The 16,287-nt window shown below is 36.7% G+C and overlaps 1 pseudogene; it reads left to right on the forward strand.

Moving 5' to 3' along the window:
* Nucleotides 1-218: 218 nt before the first annotated feature.
* LOC130037161 (uncharacterized) lies at nt 219-317 on the forward strand (annotated as a pseudogene).
* The last annotated feature ends 15,970 nt before the right edge of the window (nt 318-16,287 follow it).

Below are 16,287 nucleotides of genomic sequence, written 5' to 3' on the forward strand. Positions count from 1 at the left end.
AAAAGAATTATTTTGTAAAACTGATGCCTTGGGTATGGTAAAAGATAATATGGTAAAAACCATATTTTTCTTTCTAGGACATTAAAGTTCTAAATCTAACTATTCAAGCTGCTTTGAAATACATTCCTTGATTTGGAATCACTGTCTGCCATAGGAGTGAGTAAGGACAGCACTCAAAGTAATAAGAAGAGAAAAATATGGAAAAATTAACTCATACTATGTTTTGTAACATATATACTAAAATTGAAATGATACAGAGATTAGCATGGTCCTTGCACAGAGATGACATGCAAACTTGTAAAGTGATCCATATTTTTGTTTCAAGAAGAATTAACAGGGCGACTTTAAGCTAAGAAAATCCAAACAAGTACAAAAATTCTACATAAAGATAGCACAAATCCCCATTACAACAATCTCCTCAATGTCAGTGGACTAAATGTGTGCCAATTCAAAGGCACAGAAAGGGAAGATGAATTAGAAAACTGATCCCAACATTCTGCTGCCTGAAGAAACACTTCTGAACAATCAAAGCAACCATGGGCTCAAAGTCAAATGCTGGAAAACAATTCTTCAAGAAAGAAAAGAACACCTCCACAAAGCTGGAGTGGACGTACTAGTATCAGGCCATATGGACTTCAGGCTATAGGTTATAAGAGACAGTGAAGGTCATTTCTTCATGATCATGGGATCTGTACATCAGAAAGAACTCACCCTCCTCACTGTAGGTGCTCCTAATGACAGAGCAGCAAAATACTTAAAAATAACTTCTAATAGACTTATAGAAAAACATTGATAGCAACACAATACTAGTAGGAGATTTCAACACTTCTTTGTCACTTCTCGATAGATCAAACAGACTGAAGCTCAGCAAGGAAATATTTTCTTTAAGGGAAGTAATGAACAACCGATGGCTTAGGGAAGAAATCAAAGAGGAAATAAAAATTTCCATAAACAAATGAGAATGAGGACACGAGCTACCAGAACTTGTGGGACACAGCAAAAGCAGTGTTAAGAGGAAAGAGAATAGCTCTACCAGAATTCATCAGGAAGAAAGAAAGGGCCTCCATGAATAAATTAGAGCTCAAGATTTGGGAAAATGACCAACAAAAGTAGTCCAAACTAGGCTGGAAGAAGGAAATAATAAAACTTGTACCAGAAATCAATGAGCTAGAATCCCAAAATACAATCCAAAAGACCAATAAGAGCAAAAGCTGGTTCTTTGAGAAAATAAATAAGATCAATAAACTATGAGAAGCTTCTCAAAGAAACAAAGAGAAAGAACTCTAATAAGTCAAATCAGAAATGCAAAGGGGCATATCCTAATAGAAACTACAGAAATCCATAGGATCATCAGAGATTATATTGAGAATCTTTACAGCAGGAAATGAGAGAATCTTATATAAATTGATAAATTTTTGGATTCCAATTACCTCCCAAGGCTGAACCAAGAAGATTTGGAATACTTGAACCTATCACTTCCAAGGAAATTGAAATGATGATGAAAAGTATCCCCCCAAACAGAATCCCTGGCCCAGATGAATGGATTCAATAGTGAAATATTTCAAACCTTTAAAGAGGAAATACTGCCAACATTTTTCAAGATTTTCCAGGAAATTGAAGAATCATAAATACTCCCAAATAGTTTCTATGAGGCAAAGATCACCCTAATACTCAAATCAGACAGAGACACCACAAAAAAAGAAAATTACAAACTTATTTCCTTGATGAATACAGATACACAAATTCTCAAGAAAATACCAGCAAAGAGAATCCAGAAACTCAACAAAAGATCACACACTATGACCAAGTAGGTTTATTTTGGGGATGCAAGGATGGCTTAACATTCTCTAGTCAATCAACAGAATACACCATCTCAATAAAATAAAGATAAAAGTCATATAATCATATCAATATATGTAGAAAAATCATTTGATGAGATCCAGCACCCATTCATGATGAAAAACTCTCAACAAAATGGGAGTTGAAAGTACTTTCCTCAATATAGTCAAAGCAAATTATCACAAACCCACAATAAGCATTATTCTCAATGGGGAAAAACTGAAGGCTTGGAGCAGAAATCAATGAACTAGAATTCCAAAATACAATCAGGCACAAAACAAGTTACCCACTCTCACCACTCCTATTCAACATAGTACTTGAAGTATTTGCCATATGATTTCGGTAAAAAAAAAGATATCAAGGACATCCAGATAAAAAAGGAAGAACTCAAGCTTTTACTATTTGGAGATGACATGATACTATACGTAGAAAATCCCAAAGAATCTACAAAAAAGCTCCTGGGAACAATAGAATTGTTTAGTAAAGTAGCATATTACAAAATCAATATCTGGTACGCCATGGCTTTCCTATATATTAATAATGAAAGAGAAAAAAGAGATAGAGAAAAACAATCCCATTCACAATAATACCTCAGAAAATCGAGTACATTAGAATCAACTAAAAATGTTAAGGATCTATACAAAAAAAAAACCTACAAAGCTCTACTTTACGAAATAAGAGAGTATATGAGGAAATGGAATCACATCCCATGCTCATGCATTGAGAGGTTTAACACTGTCAAAATGGCAATACACCCCAAAGCTCTATAAAGATTTAATGCACATTCTGTAAGGATACCCATAACATTTTTCAAATAAATAGATTAAACACTCTTGAAAGTCATACACAACAATAAACTCCCATGAAGAGCTAAAGCAATCTTTGGTAAAAAGAAGAAGGGAACACCTTCCCCAACTTCAAACCCAACTACAAAGTTGTAGTAATCAAAATACCATGATATTCAGATAAAGACAGGCCTCAGATCAATGGAATATAGTTAAATATCCTGACGCTGGCCCTCAGATTATTATTACCTAATCTTTCATAAAGGCTCAAATACATCACAGGTAGCTTGCCAGGCTCTGCCGTGAGGGCTAGATACTCTCTAAGCCTGCCGGGCTCTCCAAGAGGGGCGGAGAAATCGAACTCGCATCGGACATGTTGGCTGCGTCCAAGGCAAACGACCTACTCGCTGTGCTATAGCTCCAGCCTATTAGATGTATTCGATATACCAAACACAGTAACAACAAGTCTCATGATAGAGACGTTACTGGGCCCGCTCAAGCAAATTGCAGCCAACATGGCTGACCCAAGTTCGATTCCTCTGCCCCTCTCGGAGAACCTGGCAAGCTACTGAGAGTATCTCAACCGCATGGCACAGTCTGGCAAGCTCCCCATGATGTATTCCATATGCCAAATACAGTAACAACAAAGTCTCCAATGGAGACGTTACTGGGCCCGCTCGAGCAAATCGACGAACAATGGGAGGACCTTTACTTTTACCTTACCTTCATAAAGGCTCAAGAAATATGAAGTTGAGCTAGGAACTCTCTTCAGCAACTGGTGCTGGGAAAACTGGACAGCAACATGCAAAAAAAAATGAACTCAAACCTCTTTATAGTGCCAGGCACAAAGTCAGATCAAATGTATTAAAGACCTCAATATCATACCTGAATTCTTAAGATATATGGAGAAAAATGTGGGAAGATCCCTGCATGACATTAAAGCTAAGGGAAACTTCTAGAATGAAACACCAATGACCAAGGAAGGGGAAGTGAAGATAAACAAATGAGACTACATTAAACTAAGAAGTTTCTGTAACTCAGAAAAAATGGTGACCATGATAAAAAGAGAGCCCACATAATGGGGAAAAATTATTTATGCAATACCCATACAATTAACCTCAAAATTCTGACTGCTGTATCATTAAGAACGCTAAATAGTTCCTGTGAATTTTATTCTTTTTCACATATATTTACTCTAAAATATTTTAGATTTCCTTTTAAACGACAGGTAAAAAGGTAAATTTATGAGTTTTTTTAAAAATTAAAAATACCCCTATACATAGCCAGGTGCGACCCAAAAAACAAAAAAGCAAGCAAGCAAGCAAGAAAGAAAGAAAGAAATTAAAAATTAAAAAATAATGCTGTTTGCAATGCTAAGGATCAATCCCAGATCATCATACAATGGAAGGCAAATGCTCTTTCACTGAGTTATATCCCTGTTCTTTAACATTTAATAAGTTCTTAATTGATGTCTCATTGCATTTTCTTTTTTAAAAAATGCTTTTCTAAATATTCCTGGTCGCCAATGTACCTCCTACATTTTGACCCTCGCTTCTCTTCTATATTTGACCTCTAAGACTCTGTTGTCACCTTATCCTTCCTATAGCCATGTTTTCCTTGGAAAAAGTTTCCAAGATCATGTCTGGCTTGCTTTAACTTGGCATAAAATGGAAACCTTATTTTCTGTATGCTCTCATGCTAGAGGTGATGATGTTTTCGACCCAGGTGAACTCTTTTCTGGGGAACTTTCTGGCTGTTTCTATTTGACTTCAAAATATCTAAAGGTAATTCATCATCTTTTTTTTTTTTTTTGCGTTTTTGGGTCACACCTGCCGATGCACAGGGGTTACTCCTGGTTCTGCACTCAGGAATTACACCTCACGGTGCTTGGGGGGACCATACAGGATGCTGGGAATCTAACCTGGGTAGGCCGTGTGCAAGGCAAATGCTCTACCTGCTGTACTATAGATCAAGCTCCGCCCCCCGCATCCCCATAATTCATCATCTTGAGTGTCTCAGATTTTTACCTTCGATTTAGAAACTTCATCTTTACATTGACACAGTAAATTGAAACCACAAAACCATTGAATGGCATGTTATAATGGTAGCAGCCATGAGCAAACATTGATAACCTATAAGTTGGCATGAACGAATTCTGTCTCAGAGGCTTCACTTCTGAGGATACCTGTCACTACCTCCTTTCTGTTACGTATCCCAGGATCAGAATCTACATCAGGCCATCAGTAGAAATTGTTCACCCGAAAGCTAGCCTTCCACTGGGATCAGAATCCATGATCCATCTAACTTGTAATTTTTCATTCATGATTTGTTGACCTTGTTTCAGTTGGAGGCATCTAGAGCATACACTCTGCTTTCCCGTTGTTTCCACAGAAAATCCAAATACCTAAGAATGTTATCATTTCTGACGCCACTGTGAAAGATATTTTTGGAATCCCACCGTAAGATACTATCATTAATGTTATAATATTACTGTTCTCAATAGTCCGGATCTCCCCAAAGAACTCTCTACCCTCCTCACTCCAAGTGCAGACTCCAGTTTATCATGCTCCTGAACATACTTCTAATAGTTTCACTCAGGTTATCCCCTAAAGTGCACAAGTTAATTTCATACCACTCCAAGTTCTTATTCCTAAACTACCAGAGTGGGATTGGTCCTCAAGCTTATGTTCTCCCTTGAAGAAATACCGTGCTTCCTTTCTCTATGTCTCTCTTTGCTTCCTTTGTTAAACGAGTATTCTCTCTTGAACATATATTCCATTCCACCCTACACCGGTTTAACAAGTTTCTAAGTGTTTTTCAGTAAAATCTATTTTGCTTCACTAAACTAAAAATTTTAAACCACCAGAGCATTGTTTAAACCAATATTTCTATCCTTTAAACCAAAAATTTTGAAAATGAAAGGGAGTAAATCAATGGAATACTACTCAGCTGTATGAAGTGAAATCTTATTATCTGTATAAAATTGGATCACATGAGGATATTATATTTAGTGACATAAACCAGGCAGAGAAAGATAGGCATCATACAAGTTCATGCATATGTGGTTTATGGAGAAAACAAATTAAAAGGATAAAATGAGACAGACAAACGACTAAAACATTATTTATATTCTATGATTTATAATTCAATTAATAATGGTTTCTCATACACATATTTCCAACATGACACTCCTAATTCTCTCAAAAAATAAACCCTCCCTCTCCCCCAAACCCCCAGAATCCCTCCTTCCCAATCCCCTGACTCAATTGTGTGGATCAGTTCTCCCCTTACATTGGCCTTGAACCTTTGTTTCTACCTTGCTGTGTGTCTTTACATCCCACATATGAGAAAAATCTCTCTGTATCTGTTCCTTTCCTTAAGGCTAACTTTACATGCATGATATCCTCTAGTTTCATCCAATGTTGAAAATTGCATAGTTTTGATCTTTTCAAAGCAATAAAAACAAACTTTAGAACCATGAGACTATTTAATTACCAGATGGAAAGGTGTAATCAAAGTGGAAAAACTGAACAATGGTGAATGACAGAGTAGGCCTTTCAGTAGTGAGTGTAATATGATACATGAACGTTGATTCTGCATAGTCCTAAAATTTATGAAATTCTAGTAATTCTATAATGTAATTTTAAATAATCAAAACAGTATTTAAATAACTTACATTTATCTATGATTTTGTCATATATTTTGTGTCAAACTATCAGAAATAAAAATAATGTGAGATAGAGATATTGTGTATCACTATACTTTTAAACAAGAGAAGTGCTGAAAATTTCTGTGTCTTGATGAACTGTCATATAAATTGACTACTTGGGTTTTTCCCAAGAAATGTTTTTGGAAGGAAAACTTTATTGAAACTCTGTGACTTAAGTTGTTTTTCTAAAATGTAGTTACTAATAACTCTAAGAATAATAATGCATACATGAATATAATTTTTACATTTCATATGGTTTACATAGGAGGAAGTATAAAGAAAACATAATGAAAAATATGTATCACAGAACTGAAAAAGAAGTGTATAGATATCAATGAAATCTGGGATCTGTAGCAAGCAGCATAGTACAGTAATTTATTGAGAGCAGACCCAAGAGTAAGCCCTGAATAACAGTGGATGTGGTTTCAAACAAAACCAAATAAAACAGTCCAATAAGGTTATTAATAAATTGTTCCACATATACAATATGAAAAGTATATTCCATTTTAGAAAAATATGCTAGCCAAAAAATGGAATAGAAGGTGATTTTTGAGTGCACACTGTACCAGTCCATCAAACAGAAAAGATTTACCAGTAACTACATAACAAAAAGAAAATAGGAATAAACGTGATTGTATTTCATAGTCAAGAAATGTTTTAAATGAGTAAAATACAGAAAGAAACTTCGTAAGTACAAAAAAAATTATTCTCATCAATACCTTTGAATATTAACCAGCAAACAACACCTGTTAAAATAGCATAGGATTTCACTTTATCACACAAGAAACACAAAAGACCATTTAAAAAGTGATCATAAAATATTACAAATTTACTTTCAACACCTAGATTAGAATTATCTTTATCAGTCAGGAAAAAGTTCTTCTCAATGTTTAATAAATGAGCACCAAAATTCAATAAAATATCTTTAATATAGGAAAACTCAGAATTCACAAATATGACAAAAATGTGTAATTAGACATGTGATACTTGATTTTTCTATGTCCTCTTAGGATCTAAAAACAGAAGTTGACTATTATCAAAATACTCTCATAGTAGGAAGAAAAAATCTCATGAAATAGCATTTGTAAAGATGACAAGCAGCTTTAACCTACTTACCACACAAATGAATCAACAATTCTCCTGATTCAAGTTAGAATAAACCATTTTTTAAAAATTTTAACAGGCTGCCTGTACGTGTACTTAAAAACCAGAACGTAATAAAAACATTGAAGATTTATTGTCTTCAACCCCGCTAGATAACCACTATTAGCTATATATGGGAAGCATCATCTCTAAAGCTGTTTATATTCCAAATTGTCAAGTACCAAGTACTGTGTTGTAAGAGATAATAAGGAAAAAAGCCAGCAAGGATGGCTTTCTGATAAACTGCTTTTCCTACTGGTACCCTAATCAAGGCATAGTATACTTTCTAGTCCTGGCATTTTTTGAAGTAAATTGCTTTGACTTGTTCTCAGTGTATTTATCTCAGCATATTTAATATATATTCTTTCTTTTTTGATTTTAAATCTTTGGTTCTCTTCAACATTCTGTCCAAACGTTTTCCCCTTCCTTGATAATCGCCGTCCCTATTCTTTCTTTCTTTCTTTCTTTCCTATTTTATTCTCCCACATATCGTCTTGGTTCTATTGGTCAATGTTTGAAGAAAGTGATCCCAAACTTTCTTACCTTTGAGGGCTTGCCTCTCTACCGCTCAGCACTCCACACTATCCCCATGCCCCATATTTTCTTATTACCTGGTTTAATTGGAAAACTCAAAGATAAAGGATTATTACTGTGTAATAGCACTATATTTAAACTACTGAAGTATAAATACAAGTGGAGAGACCATTACAGAGAAAACATGCTAGTATATATTAACAGTTTTCCACAGCATATACATTTTCTGTTTCTGTCAAAATACTGTCTCTGATTTATATTTTTTCAATGGATATCATGTAAAATTCTCTATTAAAAACAAAAAGAAACACAGAGAATCAACACTCATACATATATATGTGTATTTGAGCTTATAAACATTTCTTAAATATAATGTAATCAATGAGGAAAAGCACTTTGTATATAACAGAACGAAAGCCAATGTCAAAAATCACACAGCAAATGTACAAGTCAAGCTAAAATGAGGCTTATAAAATTCTACTTGAATACTTTCTTTCATTACTACATGTTGTTTTTACTTGACTGCTAAGTTTAGGGATGATATATCTAATAAAAAGCGTTGAAATGTATTATTCTTTACCTGCCATGGTCAGAGAAGAGGAAATACCGATGAAAGGTAGACGAGAAGAGGAGACGGTACGAGAGTATGTCTGAACACTGAAGCGGCTTAAGACCACAAGGGTCCAGTACAGATGACTGGTCGCTGGTGATTGGTCATTGGTCACTGGTCACTTGCCATGATGATTCAAATTTGTTTACAAACAATTGCATGGGCACCCCAGATTCTACAAGTTGGTAGTTGGATGGGTGGGAGAATGATGTCATAAAGTAGGCAGTTGAAAGGTAGAGGCTAGCCAATCATGAGGTCAGATTCCCAAGAAGAAGACCGGATTGGATAGAGAGAGAGGTAGAATGAAGCAGGCTAGGGAGATGGAATCCTACAAGACAGTTATAACAGTTTCACCTTCGTCAGACTCTTGTGTTAGAAAAATACTCCCATTATACTCAAGAGCTTAGGTATTTCATTAACAGATCAAGAAAATTATGAAATAATCGTTTATATTGCACTGTTAAAGAAACAACATTTGGTATTACTAGTATATTTTATATAACATTTACAGCACAGCGGGTAGGGGATTTGCCTTGCAGGAGGTCAACCCTGATTCCGATTCCTCTGCCCGGCAAGCTACCCAGAGTATCTCGTCCACATAGCAAGAGCCTAGCAAGCTAGCCATGACGTATTCAATAGGCCAAAACCAGTGGCAACAAGTCTCACAATTTCTTGTAAGATGTTACTGGTTCCCGCTTGAGCAAATTGATGCATCGAGGGAGCATAGTGCTACAGTGATATGATTGAAAAAAAAATGGTGGTTTCTTTCAATATGACAACACTTACTATGATAAGTTGTAGATGAATCGAGATGTGTTAAAATGTAAATATAAAGGTAAAGGTAAAGGTAAATGCCCTCCCGTTGATTGTCGATTTGCTCGAGCGGGCCCAATAACGTCTCCATTGGAGACTATGTTGTTACTGTGTTTGGCGAATCGAATACTCTCGGTAGCTTGCCGGGCTCTCCGAGAGGGGCGAGGGAATCGAACTCAGGTCGGCTATGTTGGCCGCTTGTAAGGCGAACGCCCTACTGCTTGTAAATGCACAGGTATCTTATTTGTACAAAACAAACAGTTGTTCTCAGTTTAAAACTGTAGAAGATAAAGAAAAACATATGCTCATTTGTGTCAAAATTTTAGAATCTGAAAGAAAAATTTAAAATTCAAATTACGTGATCAAAAAACAAGTAAAACCAACAAATTCTGGCAATTAATATGATAGTCAAAGTATGAATGTTTTTAATAAATCAGTGCTGTGAAATAAATAAGTATTTAGCTAGTAAACTTGTATAGAAAAAATAAGCATAAACCATGATCATATAATCTGTATTGAAAGAAGTGTAAATGACTAGTAAACACAAGAGCAATTTCCTTTTTTAAATTTTTTTTTTGTTTCATTAGTGAAACACCATGAGGTACAGCTGTAGACTTACAAGTTGTTGTGCTTGGGTTTCAGTAATACAATGATCGGGTACCCATCCCAGCACCAGTGCCCATTCTCCACTCCAAACAATCCCAGTATCCCTCCCAACCCCCATCCCCATCCCACCCTGCCACTTTGGTAGGGCACTCCCTTTTGTTCTGTCTCTCCCTTTGGGTGCTGTGGTCTGCAGAAGAGACATTGGGTGGCAATCCTGTTCAGTCCTTAGACTACTTTCAGCAGGCATCTCCCTTCCTGGGCAGATCTTCCCAGCACCATTTATTGGGTGCTCCCTTCTCTATCTGCGCTGCCTTTACCCCTAGAGAATGTAGTTGGCCTCTAAGCCATGGAGTGAACAACCTGATATTTATCACAGCTGTTCTTGGTTGTTAGTCTCTTATTTTGTTACTTTATGTTACCCAGATGAATGCAACCTTTCTATGTCTGTCCCTCTCTTTCTGACTCATTTCGCTTAGCATACTTTTTTCCATGTAGTACCACACAAGAACAATTTTCAAGCTCACTAGTAGACAAAGAGCACAAATTAACATGAGAAATTAAAATTTCCCCACAAATTACAAATATTTAAAAATCAGGTAATATCTTTTCCTAAAGATGATCAATATATCCTAGATATATCAAAGAATCTAAGAAAAAGTATGCCATGAATGTATAAAATATATGCAGATAATTTATTTGATTGGAACCCAGACTTAGTATAGAGATTAAAGCAATTACCATGCACACAGTCAACCCAAATTAATGGCTGGCTCCACCAGGAATGACCCTTGAGCACAGAGTCAGAAGTCCCAAGAACCACATACTATGGCCCAAATACCCCACAAAAGCAGAAATATAATTTATCACTTATTACTATAAAATACAAATGTATTATAAAGTCCATTATAAAATGCATTATAATTTTTTAAAATGTATCACAATGCACAGATTTCTATACCACACATATCACTACTTAGACAATGTAAGTAAATACTATTAAAAAACCATCTTCAAAAAAAAAAAACCATCTTCTTGGTCAATAGCAAACTAATAATTTTGGGGGCTTTCAAAAATTATATAGGAATTAGCAACCTTAACCTCTATGTTACTCAAGTATCAGTTATATGTTTTTCTTTTCTTCCTTTTTTGTGGCGAAGGGAGCGCACCCAGATGTGCTCCGGGCTCACTTTTGACTCTGTATGCAGAGATCACTTCTGGAAGTCTCAGGATTCTGGGGATTGAACTCAGATTCGCTGCATACAAACCCTCTACAAATTGCACTAACTATGTGGCCCATATGTTTCTTTTTAAATAACATTTTAATAAAACATTTTAAATAATTTTTTTAAAAAACGTTTTTAATGAAATATTTCATTAAAAAGATTAATATAGAGAAATACTCTTTTAATGATTAAAGTAAATTTAAAAATTGGAATAATACTTGGTAAAGCATAGGAACATAGCAGAAATATATGATGAAATATACGATGGTATATATCTTATTTGTAAATTTGTAACTGTAACACATTGTCCTTTTCCATTTCAAGGATGAGATGAATCCATAGAGTAGATTCGTTCACTCACAATACTATATTCTCTCCTGGATGCTTTTTAAAACTACTTGCCAATGTGACTGTTTCTAAACTTTTTGAGTACTATAGCCCTGTTTATAATTGTTAGATCTTTCTCTTGTTTTATTTTTACTTTATGTTCCAATCTTAATGGTATCACCGTCTACTCAGTCAACCTAGCTAAACCCTAAGGTTTCTTCCAATTTCTCCTGCACAAGTCTCTGCTTTCTGACAAAAGGGAGGACCTCAGAATGCTGACATCAATCTAATACCCAGGGCCGCAGGAGATAATGTAGTGCTTATGGAAATTGTCTCACATGCTCTCAATTTGACTCCCAGCAGCACCTGATTGCCAGAGTATCAAAGACTGTATAGCCTCAGAGGACACCAAGCACCATGGACACGTTTTCTGAGAATTGCCTGTGGGGCCCCCACACCTCCTGAGCATTGCTTTAAAGACTCTGTCAGCAACCAAAAATATATAATGTCAGAGAAACATGTACTTGTCTTAAATAGGGACCCTCACTTTTGGTGAGTTTCACAAGGAAATATTGCGTGAAAACGTAAATCAAAGATCAGGGGAGACAGTGTAAATCATGTGAGTACAGATCATATATTTGGTGAAATGTGTTAAGATTCAGATGCCCTAGTCTTCGCACCAGGGATATTCCTTCAAAAACACCCCCATTTTACTGGAAGGGTGCTATGACTGAAACTCAATTATGAGCAACCTTGTAACTGTGTATCTCTTGGTGATTCTAATTATTAAAGTAATTTTTTTTAAATGCACCCATCAAAGTTTCCTTTTTACCACTAAATGGGAAAGATACTTTCTAATACTTATCCTCACCAAAAGCTCAACAGAGTGTGACGATTGCCAAAAAATGTCCTCCCTTGCATTTTTGTCATGATACTTATTAATACTTCACTCTTCGTTTTTTTCCCTCTTCTCATGCCAAATCTTTAGTCTCCCTTGCAAGCTCCTCAAACATTATCGATTCAATACTGTTGCTCTTTGCCACTGCTTCTCTTGACTTCTTGTCCATGAACTGATTCTAAAACATAACATACCTGCAATTACAGTATTCATGCCAGAGACAAGCATTGATGTATCTTTCGGTTTAGCATTTTCAAGCTATTTGCACACAGGTGAGTAACATTTTTTTTTCCTACTGAGAACACAAAAATAGATATGCTGGTTTTCAAAGTTCTATCAGTAGTCTGAGCTACCAATTAAGGATATATATTTTTAAATTTTTATTGAATATCTGTGAGATAGACCATTACAAACTTCATAATTTGCTTCCAGTCATACAACGATCCAACGTGCTTCTCTCCACTAGTGTAAATTTCCCACCACCAATGTCCCTGGTTCCCTACAACATCCCCCAACACCCTACCCCACCCCCAGCCTGTCTCTATGGCAGGCTCTTTAAATTCTTTCTCTCTCCTTTTAATTTTGTGCATTATTGTTCTCATACAGGTACTAAGAGGTCATCATGTTTGTTCAAGGAATTTAGTATTTTTATTGGGGGTGTCACATCCGGCGATGCTCAGGAGTTATTCCTGGCTCTGCACTCAGGAATTACTCCTGGCGGAGCTCAGGGAACCATATGGGATGCTGATATTCGAACCCGGGTCGGCCGCATGTAAGGCAAACATCCTACCCACTGTGCTATCATTTCAGCATATCCGAAATTTCAGCTGTTCTATTTCAGTGAAATCCATCCTGAGACAATGTAATGAGACTAGGGCATGGTGGAGATTTTGGTTTGTGGGAGCAAGTGGCTGCCCTGAGTTCTGGTTGCGTGGGCAACAAACTAACCTGCCTCCCTCCGATTTACCCTAGTATGTTCTGCCGTGTGCAGGTCCAAGGTTAACTGTGACTTTTGATCTCTTTCAAGATTTATTTATAGGTCACTTAAGCAAGACCAAAACATTAGCTTGTATAGCTGAGCCAGGGGTGGTTTGTGAACATGACTCCCACATATCTTTTGGGAGTTTAATTTCTTGGGAAACTTAGTTCTGAGGTGTTGGGATCCAGCCAGAGGCACAGTGGAAATCTGGGGTTATCAGGCAGCATGATGGCACCATTAGACTGTAGATGCACTCACCTCGAGGGTGCAGGTTGGCTTCCTGGAGGCACTGCACCCCCAGACTAACAAATATTCATTGAATTAATGAACGAATAATCAACATTTTCAAAATGTGTCACTTTATTGCATTTTAGAAGGGTAACTTCTAACAGGGAAATCATTTTCATGGTATAATCAAGACCTCCGGTTCATTCTTAACATATTTAATAAAAGCTACACATTTTGGAAATTCATACAAAGAAATTCTTTATATTATCTGTCTTCATAATCTACTTGTAAATTACTCAGATATCACCGTTTATACCACTGTTCTTAGCATAGAAATTTACAGATAGAAAGTGTTTAGTAAAATTTCATTTTGGGGGCTGGAGCAATAGCACAGGGGTAGGACGTTTGCCTTGCATGCAACCAAACTAAGTTCGATTCCCAGCATCCCATACGGTCCCTCGAGTACCGCCAGGAGTAATTCCTGAGCGCATGAACCAGGAATAACTCCTAAGCATCGCAGGGTGTGACCCAAAAAGAAAAAAATTCATTTTGGCACTTCTGTTGAATATAGTACTGGAATTACTTGCAATAGGAGTTATATAAAAAAAGATATTAAGGGTAGTCATGTAGGAAAAGTAGACATCAGGCTCTCACTATTCACAGAAGATGTGATACTATATTTAGAGAATTCTAAAACCTCTACCAAAAAACTCCTAGAAACAATAGATTTATATGGTAAAGTTGCAGGCTATAAAATCAATACCCAAAAGTCTATGGTTTTTCTATATGCAAATAATGAGAGAGAAGAAAGTGACATGAAGAAAGCAACCCACTCACAATCATGCCTCAGAAAATCAAGTATCTCAGAATCACCTTAACTAAGGAAGTGAAGGACCTATACAACAGAAAATAAGAGGACACGAAGAAATGGAAACATATCTCCTGCTTATGTATTGAGAGAATTAACATTGTCAAAATGACAATACTCCCCAAAACATTGTACAAATTCAATGTGATCCCTATAAAGATACCCATAATATTCTTCAAAGAAGTTTATCAATCACTCCTGAAATTCATATGGAACAACAAACGCCCACGAATAGCTAAAGCAATTCTTGGGAAAAAGACGATGGGAGGCCTCACCTTCCCCAACCTCAAACTCTACTACAAAGCGATAATAATTAAAACAGCATGGTACTGGAACAAAGGCAGAGCCGCCGACCAATGGAACATCATTGAATATACTGACACACACCTTCAAATATATGTTCATCTAATCTTTGATAAGGGAGCAATAAATGTGAAGTGGAGCAAGAAAGACTTCTTTAACAAACGGTGCTGGAAAAACTGGACAGCTACATGCAATAAAATGGGCTCAAACCTCTACCTAACAGCAAGCACAAAAGTCAGATGAAAATGGGTCAAAGACCTCAACATCACAACAGAATTCATCAGGTACATTGAAGACAAGGTGGGCAAAACCCTCCACGACATTGAAGCTAAAGGTATCTTCAAAGATAACATGCCACTGGCCAAAAAAGTGAAAACAGAGATGAACAAAGGGGACTATCTTAAATTAAGTAGCTTCTGCACCTCAAAGGAAACAGTGACCAGAATACAAAGACAATCTACAGAATGGGAAAGGATATTCACCCAATGCCTATGTAATAAGGGGTTGATATCAACAATATACAAGGCTCTGGTTGAACTCTACAAGAAGAAATCATGCAACCCCATCAGAAAATGGGATGATGAAATGAACAGTAACTTTCTCAAAGAAGATACCAAATGGCCAAAAGGCACATGAAAAATGCTCTTCATCACTAATCATCAGGGAAATGCAGGTACAACCAACAAAGAGATATCACGTCACACCACTGAAACTGACCCACATCCAAAAGAACAAAAGCTACCGGTGTTGCCGTGGATGTGGGGAAAAAGGGACTCTCCTTCACTGCTGGTGGAAATGCGGACAGGTTCAGCCGTTTTGGAAAACAGTATGAATGGTTCTCCGAATACTAGAAATTGAGCTCCCATTTGACCCAGCAATATCACTCCTGGGAATATAGCCTGGAGAGGCAAAAAAGTACAGCCGAAATGACATCTGCACTTGTATGTTCATTGCTGCACTGTTCACAACAGCCAAAATCTGGGGAAAAAAAACCCTAGTGCCCAAGAACAGATGACTTGTTAATGCCACTTTCTTTCATCTACACAGTGGAATTCTATGCAGCTGTTAGAAAATAAGAAGTCATGAAATTTGCATAAAGTGGATCAACATAGAAAGTGAAATGAGTCAGAAAGATATGGACAGACATCGAAAGATTGTACTCATCTGTGGAATATAAAGTAACAGAATAAGAGACTAATACCCAAGAATAGAGTGATAAGGACTAGGAGGTTTGCTCCAGGCCTTGGAAGCCGACATCACATGCTGGGGGGAAAGGCAGCTCAGATAGAGGCCAGAACACCAACTAAAGGGTATTTGGCGGACCCGCTCTGGGTGGGAGATGCATGCCAAAAGTAGACCATAGAGCCATTCTTTCTGCCCCACCAAGATCACGATTTGACTCTCACAAGAGGCTATCCAGCA

This window comes from Sorex fumeus, unplaced genomic scaffold (genome assembly GCF_029834395.1).
Source record: "Sorex fumeus unplaced genomic scaffold, SorFum_2.1 ptg000070l, whole genome shotgun sequence".
Taxonomy (NCBI): domain Eukaryota; kingdom Metazoa; phylum Chordata; class Mammalia; order Eulipotyphla; family Soricidae; genus Sorex; species Sorex fumeus.